Source organism: Vulpes lagopus, chromosome 4, assembly GCF_018345385.1.
Source record: "Vulpes lagopus strain Blue_001 chromosome 4, ASM1834538v1, whole genome shotgun sequence".
In the NCBI taxonomy this organism is placed as follows: Eukaryota; Metazoa; Chordata; class Mammalia; order Carnivora; family Canidae; genus Vulpes; species Vulpes lagopus.
In genome coordinates this window covers 106,271,493-106,284,390 of record NC_054827.1, presented here as the reverse complement: position 1 = coordinate 106,284,390, position 12,898 = coordinate 106,271,493, and the positions used below count along the sequence as shown (strand labels likewise).

The following is a 12,898-nucleotide window of genomic DNA, read 5'->3' as shown; positions in this document are numbered from 1 at the left end:
TATTACTGCTTGAAGGATAGGGACATTGAAGCCTGAGGACTTGGGGACTTCCCCAAAGCCAAGGCTACATGGGTAGCAACAGGAGGTGTCAATTTCCTCCTCCAAATACCGTGAACATCAGCCTATTATTTGCATCCCTGATGTGTCCAAGCCTTCCAGACAGTAGAGAGATCATGGTTTTGGTAATTCCTAACACATCATCTTAAGAGTCCAGGCTGGAGCTGGCTGAAGCTGCCAAGAAAACAGTCAATTAGTGCTCTGTGTGGGGTTGCTTTTCCTCTGTATTACTTCACTCCCTGAAGACCCTCTCCTTTGTTTATCCACTGAAGTTCAGCAGACCCCCTGGGGCTCGCTCTAACATGGAATGATAATAATTAGTCCAACAATGACAATTCTATTATAACTTCACTTTCATCTCCAGAGATACCCAGACACTTTGCCAACACTCTGTTTGTAGCATTGTCTGAAGATGGGACCAACTGTGGGAGGAAGTAGGAAGTCCCGTATGGAAGCAAATGTAGGAAAAGAAAATTGGTATCTGGTTTCTGTCCCTTGTGCATGCATAATATGCAGAAGTTAACAGAATGTACTTGTAATTTATAATTTTATGCTGACAGATAGAAGCTTGGCAAAGGCAGTTTTAAGGGGAGAGCGATGATTGTTATCACATTCAGAGTGTTTTATGTCTCAGTATTTGATTGTAAATCAACTTGTTCATGGCAATCAACTTGGAATAAAGGATTTTGTGGGATCTAGGACTTCCAGTGTTAAATCTGGGACAGTCCAGAGCAAAATGGGGTTCACTGGTCACTTTACCTAATGCAGACACCAGCTACATACCAAGGTTTGGCAAATGACCCATCACCTATTTTTGTAAATGAAGTTCTATTGGAATATAGCCATGCCCATTTATTTATAATGGTCTATGGTTGATGTCACACTACAGTAGCTGAGCCCACTAGTTGTGAAGGAGATCCTACGGCCCATAAAGCTGAACCTACTTGCTACCTGGCCCTTCACAGAAAATGTTTGTCAAACCCTGATCTATAATTCACTTGGAAAACATCTTGAAGACGATGTATGCAAAAATTTCTAAGGATTCTGGGGTAGTTGGCTTAGTGGGTTGGCTCAGTGGTTTGAACATCCAACTTTCCTGATTTCAGCTCAGGTCATGATCTCAGGATAGTGAGATTGAGGCCTGTGTCAGGCTTCTCTCGGTTTCCCTCTCCTTTTCCCTCTGCCTCTCACCCCGTTTGCACTCTCTTGGTCTCTCTCTCTCAAATAAATAAATAAATCTTGAAAAAAAAAAAAAGATGTCTAAGTATTCATCAGAGATAACCAAACCCAGTCTGAATTAAGAGCCATATATATTTCACTACACAATCAACTACCATTAAATGGTTTTTTTTTAATTTTTATTTATTTTTGATAGTCACAGAGAGAGAGAGAGAGAGAGGCAGAGACACAGGCAGAGGGAGAAGCAGGCTCCATGCACCGGGAGCCCCACGTGGGATTCGATCCTGGGTCTCCAGGATCGCGCCCTGGGCCAAAGGCAGGCGCCAAACTGCTGCGCCACCCAGGGATCCCCCATTAAATGGTTTTATAAGTGAAGCTCTGATAGACATGCATTTACTCCTTAATAAGAAGGGAGTATTAACCTTCCACCAGAAAGACCAAGGGAATAGTTGCTATTTTACTTAAAATTTTCTTTTCTTTTCTTTTTCTTTTTCTTTTTTTTTTTTTTTTTTGTCTAGGTTCTCTTTGTCCTGGGATTTATCTTCTCACTGCCCAGGATAGTTTGTAGAACCATAGAGTCTCTCAATGCACAATGTTATTTTAACAATTTTATTAAGTTTTTAAATTTTAATTCTAGTATAATCAGCATACAGTGTTTTATTAGTTTCAGATGTACAACATCATGATTCAACAATTATGTACATTACTCAGTACTCATCATGATAAGTGCCCTCCTTAATCCCCATCACCTATTTCCCCCACTCCCTTTCCCACCTCCCCTCTGGTAACCAACAGTGTGTTCTCTATAGTTAAGAGTCTGTTTCTTGGTTTACCTCTCTCTCTCTCTTTCCTTTGTTCACTTGTTTTGTTTCTTAAATTCCACATGAGTAAAATCACATGATATATGTCTTTTTCTGACTCTTTTGCTTAGCATAATACTCTCTAGCTTCATCTATGTCATTAAAAATGGCAGTATTTTATTCTTTGATGGTGCGTATTATTCCATTATATATGTATAATCCATTCACCTGTTGATAGACAACTGGGCTGCTTCCATAACTGGGCTACTGTAGTTAATGCTGAATTAACACATAGGGGTACATATATCCTTTCAAATTAGTGTTTTTGTATTCTTTGGGTAAATACCCAGTAGTGGGATGACTGGATCATAGGATAGTTCTGTTTTTAAATTTTTGAGGAAAGTCCATACTGTTTTTCACAGTGGTTGCACCAGTTTGCATTCCCACCAACAGTGCACAGTTTCCTTTTTCTCCACATCCTTGTCAACACTTGTTGCTTCTTGTGGTTTTGATTTCTTAATGCTCAAAACTGTAAGATTATTTTTTTTAAGTAGGCTCCATGCCCAGCCTAGAGCCCAATGTGGGGCTCAAACTCATGACTCTGAGATCAAGACCTGAGCTGAGATGAAGAATCAGATGCTTAACCAACTGAGTCACCCAGGTCCCCCCAAATTTTAAATATCAAATTTTTAACCTATGACTTTCTATAGATTGTCTCCCATAGTTATTCCTGCTATGATGTTGGCTGCTTGCTTTATAAGAATTGGACTGTGGTTCAAAACATAGCTTTGGCACTGACCGGGGAGTGGTCTTGAGCAGGTTCAATTCCTTTGCGCCTCAATTTTCTCATCTGCTCAGTGCAAATACTATTATGATATGTTACAAGAATTAATGTAGTCAGTGTACTAAGCACCAAAGGATACATTATAAGCATCCAAACATTTAACCTATTGTAATTAACACCATTATTAATAACTCCTTAAATCTTTATTTGGTCTATTATTCTGAATTTATGAACTTTTACTTCCTTCTTGGTGCCTGTATTATTCAACTCTCCAGAGAAACAGAAACAAAAGGAGAGAGAGAGAGAGAGAGAGAGAGAGAGAGAGAGAGAGAGAAAGAGAATGATTTATTATAAGGAAGTGGCTCATGGAATTAAGGAGGTGGAGAAGGGCCATAGTTTGTCATCTGCAAGCTGGAGACTCAGAAAAGCCAGTAGTGCAGTTCAAAGGCCTGAGTCCTGTTGGTATAGATTCTGGGTCAGGTGTGAAGGTCTGAGAACCAGGAGCATTGAGGGCAGGAGGAAGTCTCAGCCTCAGCTGTCAGCCAGGGAGAGAGTCAGGCCTCTGAGAGATTGGATCGGATGATGTCTTACCCACACTGCACAGGGTCATTTACTTTAGTCGGTTCACCTTCCCTGATGCTAATCTCTTCTGGAAACATCATCACAGGCACACCCATATATAATGTTTAATCGGACATCAGGCACACCTAGAAATAATGTTTTATCCTGTGTGCCATCAAGGTCATATATAAACTGCAACATTATAGTATCCAAACTAAAACACTCCACCTACTATGCAAACAACTAAACATACTGGTAAATACCTTGCCTCACAGGTCTTCGCAAGTAGCACTTGATCAGAGACGTTTGTCTTGAACCTCTCAGGAACCATTCAGTGGGCTGAACATACACAGGAGTCCCGCGCAGCATTCCATGTCCTTCATCTCCACAGCTCAGAGAGAAGCAAAACCATCCCTTCTCCTGACTTCACCAGAGCATGTCCATGTCACATGTCACACAGTTAGGGAGCACCCAAGGTCTCTTCTTTTTTGCCACTCCAGTGCTTTCTAAGCTGTATTTACTGTCTCTTGGGTCTTTTGAGATAATCCCTAGTGCAACCATTTAACATTTTAAAAGCATTAGGCAGTCTTAAATATTGAAACGTTGCTCAAAACCTCCTTAGCAGGGCCAAAATAATTTATTCCTGAAGGAAGAAAGATGAAACTCAATGTATTGAAGTTGAACTTGCGGCATCCTAGAATATTAAGCTTCTGAGTGCTCCTGGGTGGCTCATTCAGTTAAGCATTGACCCTTAATTTTCAGGTCATGATTTCAGGGATGTGAGATGGAGCCTGTCAGGCTCTGTGTTCAGCAGAGTCTGCTTGTCCTTCTACTTCTGCTTCTCCCCTCTGCTCATGTGATTCCTCTCCCTTTCTCAAATAAAAAATAATAAATAGCTTTTTTAAAAAAAGAACATTAAAAAAATAAAAATAAAAAATAAAAAAGAACATTAAACTTCGGGCATTGTTATCTCAGACTCTCTGAAACATCACGGAGATTAGAGGACATTTTAAGATTAAGCATAAGTGTGAGAGAATGAGGATAAGAAGTCCTCTTGAAACTCCACTACAAATATTGACTTTAAGTCCAATAGTCCCTTAAGGAGAATGTTTAACTGACAACGTGGTCTTTTTTTTTTTTTTTCTTTCTTCAGATACCTCTGGTGAAATCTATTTTGATTCAGAATGTTTATTTTGGATGATCAGTGAATTTTTGCATTGAAGGGGATTTCGGGGGTAATTTTGAACAGCCCCATTTTTGTTGTCAGTGACAATTGAGAGGAAAGCTATGTGACATGCCCAATGTTATACCCCAGTGTCACATCCCAAGGAAGTAGAATCACCATGGATGGGATCTAGATCTCTGGACACTTAGCTGAGGGTCTCTTCGGTTCTGAGTCTTTTCCCATATATTCCTTGTTATATTTTTTGATGAGCTACAAATAGCCTCCTGAATGTAGCTTTTTTGGTGAGCTATGAGCCTGGGGCATTAAGGACATGCCATAGGGTCAGTCAAATCTTAAACCCCTTTTTCTGGCCTGCCTGGTCCTAACCTTGCTTGACACCCGAGCTCTAGCTTCCATTTTGACTCCCTGTTTTCCCTTCTCTCCTCTGCTCTTTTTTTTTTTTTTCAACTATAAGTAGGATTGATAAAGTTTGCTTTTGTCTCCATTCAGGATATTACTTAATACAATACAAGGTCACTTGTGTGAATGAGAGTCAACATATGGTAGTGATTACATGGTAAAGGAACAAAAGCCCAGCGAGGGAACACAAGAGCACATTTTCTGCTGCCAACTAGCAGCACTAACTGAGGGAAGCAAATAGTCTGTGTGTAATTCTGTCAATAAGCCCGAGGCACAGACTCCTGAAAATCCCAGAAGTGAATCTGTGAGTGAGGGGGGAAAGCACTAATGAAAGAAAATAGACAAATGAGCTTTAAGCAGAGCAGAGCCACTTCCTGTGGCATTGTGTTTGGGGCATGGGCATCCATCCACATACACTTGGGTTGAAGCCCTGTCTCTAAATCTTGTAAACTTTATGTTGTTGGTCACATGGTGCAACCTCTGAGACTTAGTTTATTTTTGACAAAAACATAAAGGGGAGTACTAATAATAAGTACTTTTGCTGAGTAAATAGTGTCTGATGCTGGGCATGAGAACTCAAGAAATATTATTATTATTATTATTATTATTATTATTATTATTATTACTAGTACCTTCATCATCATCATCCTAGTCTAAGGCATTCTGATTTATCCTACCTGGAAGAGATCAGTAGTTCATAAAAACTTCCCGACAAGTTATACATACAAACTACTTATATTTTACTCTATGTGTGTTTGTGGATACAGTTACATGATCTTTTATCCAAAATCACAGGTCATATGTGCTTTAGGATTCAGAACTTTGGAAATATTAGGTAAATTATACAAGGCATATAGCACATGCTAAGTAACAATCCCAGTAAGTTCTGGGGCAGTGCCCTATAATCAATCATATTCACTTCTGTGTCAGGAGTTCCCAAGACCACCTCCAGAGCTGGTAATTTGCTAGAAGGACTTGCAGAACTCAGTATACAGTCATGCTCATGACTATGATTTATTATAACAAAAGGACACAAAGTAAAATCAGCAAAGATAAAAAGCTCAAGGGGCAAAGTCCAGAGCCAGGCATAAGCTTCCAGAGTCTTCTCTGAGTGGAGTCACACAGGATACACTTGATTCCTCCAGCTACAGATTGTGACAACACATGTGAAATGTTGCCTGCCATGGAAGCTCATTAGAGATTCAGCTCCCAGGGTTTTTATTGGGGACTCAGCACATAAACACCCTCTGCCTCTCACAGACCAAAATTCAAGACTCCCAGAAGGAAAAACAGGTTTTCAGCATAAGCCACATTGTTTCTATGAACAGCTTAGCATAGTAAGCCACTCTTATGAGTCAGGGATGGTGGCAACCTTCCCAAAATGCAAGTTCCCAGATGCCAGTCAAGAGCCAATCATGCAAACAGGCCTTTTTAAAAAGGGGGAGCCAGGCTCAGGCCTGCTGTGCTAATTCCTTCCACACAGCTTTCTGTAGCAAAAACTGTGAATAGAGTCATAAAGATTCTAACTAGCCTCATGCTACTTTGGGTCTGGCTTTGCCACTGAATCAACTCAGATTAGTTCAGGTTTTTTTTTTTTTTTTTTTTTTTAGGTCAGGTATTGATGTAAAACATGTCTTGAAAATCTCTGGTTTTCAGAACTTCTTGGGTTTTGGAATTGCCAGTAAGGGATCAGAGCTCTGTTTTGTTCTCTCTTTCTCCCTTTCTGCTTTTTTTTTTTTCTTTCTTCCATTTTTTTTTATTCCCTCCTCCCTTTCTTTCTCTCTTTTCTTCTTCTTTTAAGACTTTATTTATTTATTCATGAAAGACACAGAGAGAAAGGCAGAGACATAGGCAGAGGGAGAAGCAGTTTCCCCATGGTAAGCTTGATGTGGGACTCAATTATCAGGACCCTGAGATTATGACCTGAGCCAAGGGTAGAGGCTCAATGACTGAGCCACCAAGGTATCTCGCTCTTTCCTTCTTCTTAACTTTACCTTTGCTCAGGCTAACCATTAAGTAAAATTTATAACAGTTTCACAAAAGTCAGGAGGTGAGAGATGCAAGTGTTTTCTACTATTACAGGTTTTATAACCATACATGGTGGTATGACATCACTTGAAGGGAGATGGTTATAAATTTAAGGCAAACCCTAAAGCAATGACTAAAATAACCAAATATAGTACACCTAATGAGCCAAAATAGATTCATAAAATTATACTCAATTAATTCCGAACAAGATAAAAAAAAGAGAAAGGGAACAAAAACCAAACAGGACAAATAGGGAAGAAACCACAAGATAAAAGACTTAAACCTAATGATAACAATAATTATGTTAATGGTAAATAGCCCAAACATTCCAATGAAAAAGCAAAATGTCAGATTGGATTAAAAAAGCAAGACCCACCTTTATGTTGCCTAGGAAAAATGAACTATAATGATACAAATAGATTAAAAATAAGGATGAAAAAATATACTGTTAGCACTAAAAATACTCACCACCAACAACAAGGAAAATGGGTATATCAGTATCCAACAAAGTAAATTTCAAAGAATTTTAGTAGAGATAAATAAGGCAAATTTTTGATGATAAAAATGTCCATCAAGAAGCCAAAGTAACCAAAAATGTTCATGAACTTAAGAGATCTTTGAAATTCACAAAGCAGAATCCACTGAAACTGCAAAAACAAATTCACAATGAAAATTAGATATTTTCATCCCTTTCCTCAATAATTGATGGAATGAGCAGACTTAAAATCAGCCAGGATATAGAAAAATTGAACAAAATTATTAACAAACCTGACTTATTTTACATATATGGAACAATCCACTCCAAAACATCAAAATACACATTATTCTCAACCACATATGGGACATTTTATAAAGATGTAATTTGGGCCAGAAACTAAATCTCAATCAATTTTAAGCCAGAAAACAAATCTCAGTAAATTTTGAAAGATATAATTCATGGAAAATATGTTCTATGATAAATTTAGAATTAAATTACAATTCAAAACCAGAAAGATTTCTTGAAAACTTGTAAAATACAGAAACTAAGTAACATACATTTAAGTAATCATTTATCAAAGAAGCAATCAAAAAGGAGAATTAGAAAATATGTTGAATGGAAAAAGAAAATAAAAACACAGCATTATAAAATGTGATCAATACTATAAAATAACACTAGGGTGATATTTATACCACCGAATAATTCTATTAAACAGAACAAATGTCCCAAGTTAATGGCCACGTTTCTACCTTAAGAATCTAGACCAAAAAAAAAAAAAAAAAAAAAAAGAGAGAGAGAGACATATTTGATCCAAAGGAAGTAGAAGAAAACAAACATAAATGGAATGGAAATCAGTGAAACTAAAACAGAAAAAAAATTAATAGAGATAATAAGTGAAACTAAAATTATTTGAAAAGATCAAAGACCAATAATATATAATATTGAAAAACTAACCAGGCTGAATGTGGAGAAAAGGAAAGAAGACTCAAATTACTATACACAGCTGATTCTACAGATACTATTGAATATTAAGGGAAATTGGTGGGTTTTTCTTTCTTTCTTTTCTTTCTTAGATTTTACTTATTTATTTTAGAGAGGGTAGGGAGGGACTGTGGGAGAGAGATAATCCCAAACAGACTGTGTCGAGCATGGAACCTGATGCAGGGCTTGATCTCATGACCCTGAGATCATGACCTGAGCTGAAATGAAGAGTCAGAGGCTTGACAGACTGAGCCACCCAGGTGCAACCAAGGGAATTTTATAAAAACTCTGTCAATAAATTTAACAATGTAGACTTTGGATTAGGCAAAGATTTTTTTTTTAGATGCAGCTTCAAAGCATGATTATAATCAAATAATTTTTTAAATGCATTTCATCAATATTTTTTAAATGCCTGCTCTTCAGCAACACTGTTAGATAGATGAAATATAAGGCATAGACTAGGAGAATATTTGCAAAGCTTAACTCTGATAAAGGATTTGAATCGAAGATGAATAAAGAATATTCAAAACTCAACAAGAAACAGCACAATTTTAAAAATAGACAAAAAGTCTGATCAAACATTTTTTTTTAATTTTTTATTTATTTATTTATTTATGATAGTCACACAGAGAGAGAGAGAGGCAGAGACATAGGCAGAGGGAGAAGCAGGCTCCATGCACTGGGAGCCCGACGTGGGATTCGATCCCGGGTCTCCAGGATCGCGCCCTGGGCCAAAGGCAGGCGCCAAACCGCTGCGCCACTCAGGGATCCCTGATCAAACATTTTATCATACTGATATATTGACTACAAATTACATGTAAAGATGCTAGACTTCAACAAGTCTAGCATTAAAAAATGCAAATTAAAACCACAAGGAGATATCACTACATACCTATTAGAATGGCTAAAATTAAAAACAATACAAAATACTGGCAAGTGGGTGCATTTACTGCAATTAGAAATGTAAAATGGTATATCACTTTGGAAAGTCATTGGCAGTTACTTTAAAAATTAAACATCCATGTACCATATGATTCACTCTACTCCTAGCTATTTACTCAAGAGAAAAGAAAGCATATGTTCTTTCAAAGACTTGTATACAAATAGTCACAGCAGCCTTATTTATAATTGCTATAAATTGGAAAGAATCCAAATGTCGGTCACCAAGTGACTGTATAAACAAATTATGGTATATCCATACAATGGAAACAATTCAGCAATACAACTGAATGAGCTGTTGGTATACATGACAACATGGATGAATTGGGAAATAATTATCCTGAATGAAAGGAGCCAGATAAACATAAATGCCTTCTGTAAGCTTCATTTATATAAACTTTAGAAAATAGGAGTTAATCTACCATCGCAAGGAAGACATTGCCAAGGGGGACATGGGAACTTTAGAGGGTGGATATGTTCACTGTCTTGATGGTGGTGATGGTTTCATGGATGTATAAATAATTCAAAATGTTATTAACTGCATACCTTAACATGTACATTTTATTATAGGTCAACAATTAAACAACAATGTTATGTAAGTATGTCAAAACTTGTTAAATTGCAAACTCTAATATGTATACGTTATTAAAGGTCACCTATACCTCAATATTTTCTAAGTAAGAGTTACAATGAGCACTAGTGTAAGATCTGTTTCTAATAATAACATATTCAATAATGCATTGATCCCAATGAAATTGATTTTAAAGTTTATAACCTGTGAAAAAGTGCTTTAAAAATTTTTGTAGGGATCCCTGGGTGGCGTAGCGGTTTGGCGCCTGCCTTTGGCCCAGGGCGCGATCCTGGACACCGGGGATCGAATCCCACGTCGGGCTTCCGGTGCATGGAGCCTGCTTCTCCCTCTGCCTGTGTCTCTGCCTCTCTCTCTCTGTGACTATCATAAATAAATAAAACTTAAAAAAAAAAAAAAAAGCTTTAAAAAATTTTTTTGTAAGTTAGCCCTAGCTTAAAACACAGTTCAATTGGTTAATAAATTTGCTAAACATTTTTTATTTTTAAGATTTAAATGATTCTATTTGCATAAGTCTTCCTACACACCAGTTACAACCACAAACACAGCAAATGCCCCTCTATGGATAGTGCTGGGAAATGTGTCCTGTAGTGAAGCTGTAATTCCTGGCAGTAAATCCTATCCATTTTTATATCCCGGGGCCACCCTTCTCTGGAGCTCCAGCCTGTGAGAGGCAGGTACAAGAGCCAGCAGCCCAGTGCCAAACTTAATTATTTATTCAAGTATATTCCTTTAATATGGGGCATTTAGTTCCCTTTACTATTTCTCCTGAAAGCAAGTAGGAATGGCCCATTTTAAACTACTCATAAAAATAAGCAAAGAAAAAAAAAAAACAAAACCCAAAAACAAAACAAAAAAAGCAACTATGTTTGCTTTTCCTTTGTTCTTTATTCCCTCCAAAACTCACCTAAAAATAAAAGAGCTCTGTTTGATATTAAAATATCGATGCACACAGATTTATTTTCTTAAAATCTGGCATCTTGATGAAAAACTGCCAATGTACAGACTGTATAAGTGAAGGACAAAAAATACACCTTAAAAAGATTAATTTTCATTCGTGGTATGTACAAGTATTTTAAAAAGGATCTTTGCCACATGAATTCATGGGAGAAAGTTTTATCTGAGATGTGATCTTTTTAATCTTAAAAAGAGGATGACAGAGACTTTTGTAAAAATCTATCAATAACTACTGGATGAATTTGAAAGGACTAGGAGAGTCTAGGTCTCCTTAATTTTGAAACTTACCTAGGCCTTTATGTCATTGCAGTAGGGCCATGCATCTGCCGGAGAAATGCTCTCACACACTACTGGGCTTGCTGTAGGAGGAGCCAAGCATGATTTAGCAGAACTTCTTTGCAGATTACTGGAAACCTTTGTGTTTCTCCTGCTCTGGCTTGTGCCAGGATAAACCAAGCACCACTTAATAGAACTGGTGGTTTTCTTGTCCTTTCCTGTTTGGAGAAGGATATTGACAGTAGCGCACACCAGGTCACTGACTCATGGTGGGTGGAAACTGCCAGAGTGCAGAGCAAAGGACCTTACCCACTCTGTACACTTCATGTTCCCCATAGTTGTGATGAAATACCCCCACAACATCCAAAATTATTCTTAAAATTTCTGATAAATCACAGTAGGGTGAAGGTAAACATCATCAGTGATTGTGAATATCATGGACCCCATCCATACCCTGTCCCCCAACAGGATGTGAAAATAAAAAGTACTTTATTTAGGTGTTATCTTTCCAAAAATTAGACACCAGTCTAGTCAAAAGAAAAACCAGACCAACCTAGATGGCAGGATATTCTACAGTGCACCTCAGGCCAGTACTCCTCAAGACTGTTAAGGTTGTGAATAATAAGGAAATTGTCATAGACCAAAGGAAATGGGAGACATGACAGTGAGGTGTAATGTGGCCCCTGGAACAAATCCGGGAAGAGAAAGAGCCTGTTAATTAAAACAAAACAAACAAACCAACAACAACAACAAAAAACCTCTGATGAAATCTAAATAAAGTCTGGAGTTTAAATGATAGTAAATACCAATGGCAGGTTCTTAACTGTGAAAAATGTACCAAGGTATTTTAAGACATTATCAAAGGGGGAACCTGGATGAAGGTTGTAAAAGAACTCTGTAGTATCTTTGCCATTTTTCTGTCAATCTAGCATTACACTACAACAAAAAGGTTATCTAAAAAGCTTAAAAATAATTCTGAGGAAGGATTTTTGTAGCTTGCTGAAATTGAATTGTTTGCAAAGAGAATTTATAGCTGACAAAGATGATGGGTGAATAAATGAAATAAAGTTATCTAAGCAATGATGTTCTTAAATCTTTGCTTTTTTTGCTCTGAATTTCATTGTTCCCTTCCAAAAAAAAGTCAGAAAAGCATGTAAAATTAACAAGTAATTCAAGTTAAAAAATATCTTTAGAAAAATAAAAGTCTCTTGCATCTGTGTAGGGCTGGACAATGGAAAAGATAACATTTGAGAGGTTTTTTTTTCTGTGTTCTTGTGCAAACATACATCCAGTGTAACACACAGCATATAATTACTGTTTATACATATGTCCCTACCATTACACCTTAATTTCCTTGTGCAGAAGTATTCTATAAGTTGAAAAATAGTTTGGGGAATCATTAGATTTAAATATAAATAAATCCAGGGGCACCTGGGTGTCTCAGTAGTTCAGCTTCTGCCTTTGGCTCAGGGCATGATCCCAGAGTCCAGGGATCAAGTACCTCATTGGGTTCCCTTCTGGGACTCTGCTTCTCCCTCTATGTCTCTCATAAATAAATAAATAAAATATTAAAAATTAATAATAAATAAATATTCATAAAAAAGAATTGACACTGGGTTTCAAATATGTGGGTAGACATTGGTCTACCTATTGAATATCTTAAGAGAGCTGTAGAGAAGAGTTC

General features: G+C 37.3%; 1 long non-coding RNA gene across 1 annotated transcript; it reads right to left on the bottom strand.

Annotated features, from left to right (window-relative positions):
• Positions 1–2,628: 2,628 nt before the first annotated feature.
• On the bottom strand, positions 2,629–11,378 carry LOC121490129. Its single transcript, XR_005987509.1, has 3 exons — positions 11,227–11,378; positions 7,463–7,641; positions 2,629–4,024 (listed from the first exon to the last, which is right to left on the bottom strand). It is a non-coding gene; the product is annotated as an uncharacterized LOC121490129 (long non-coding RNA).
• Between the last annotated feature and the right edge of the window lie 1,520 nt (positions 11,379–12,898).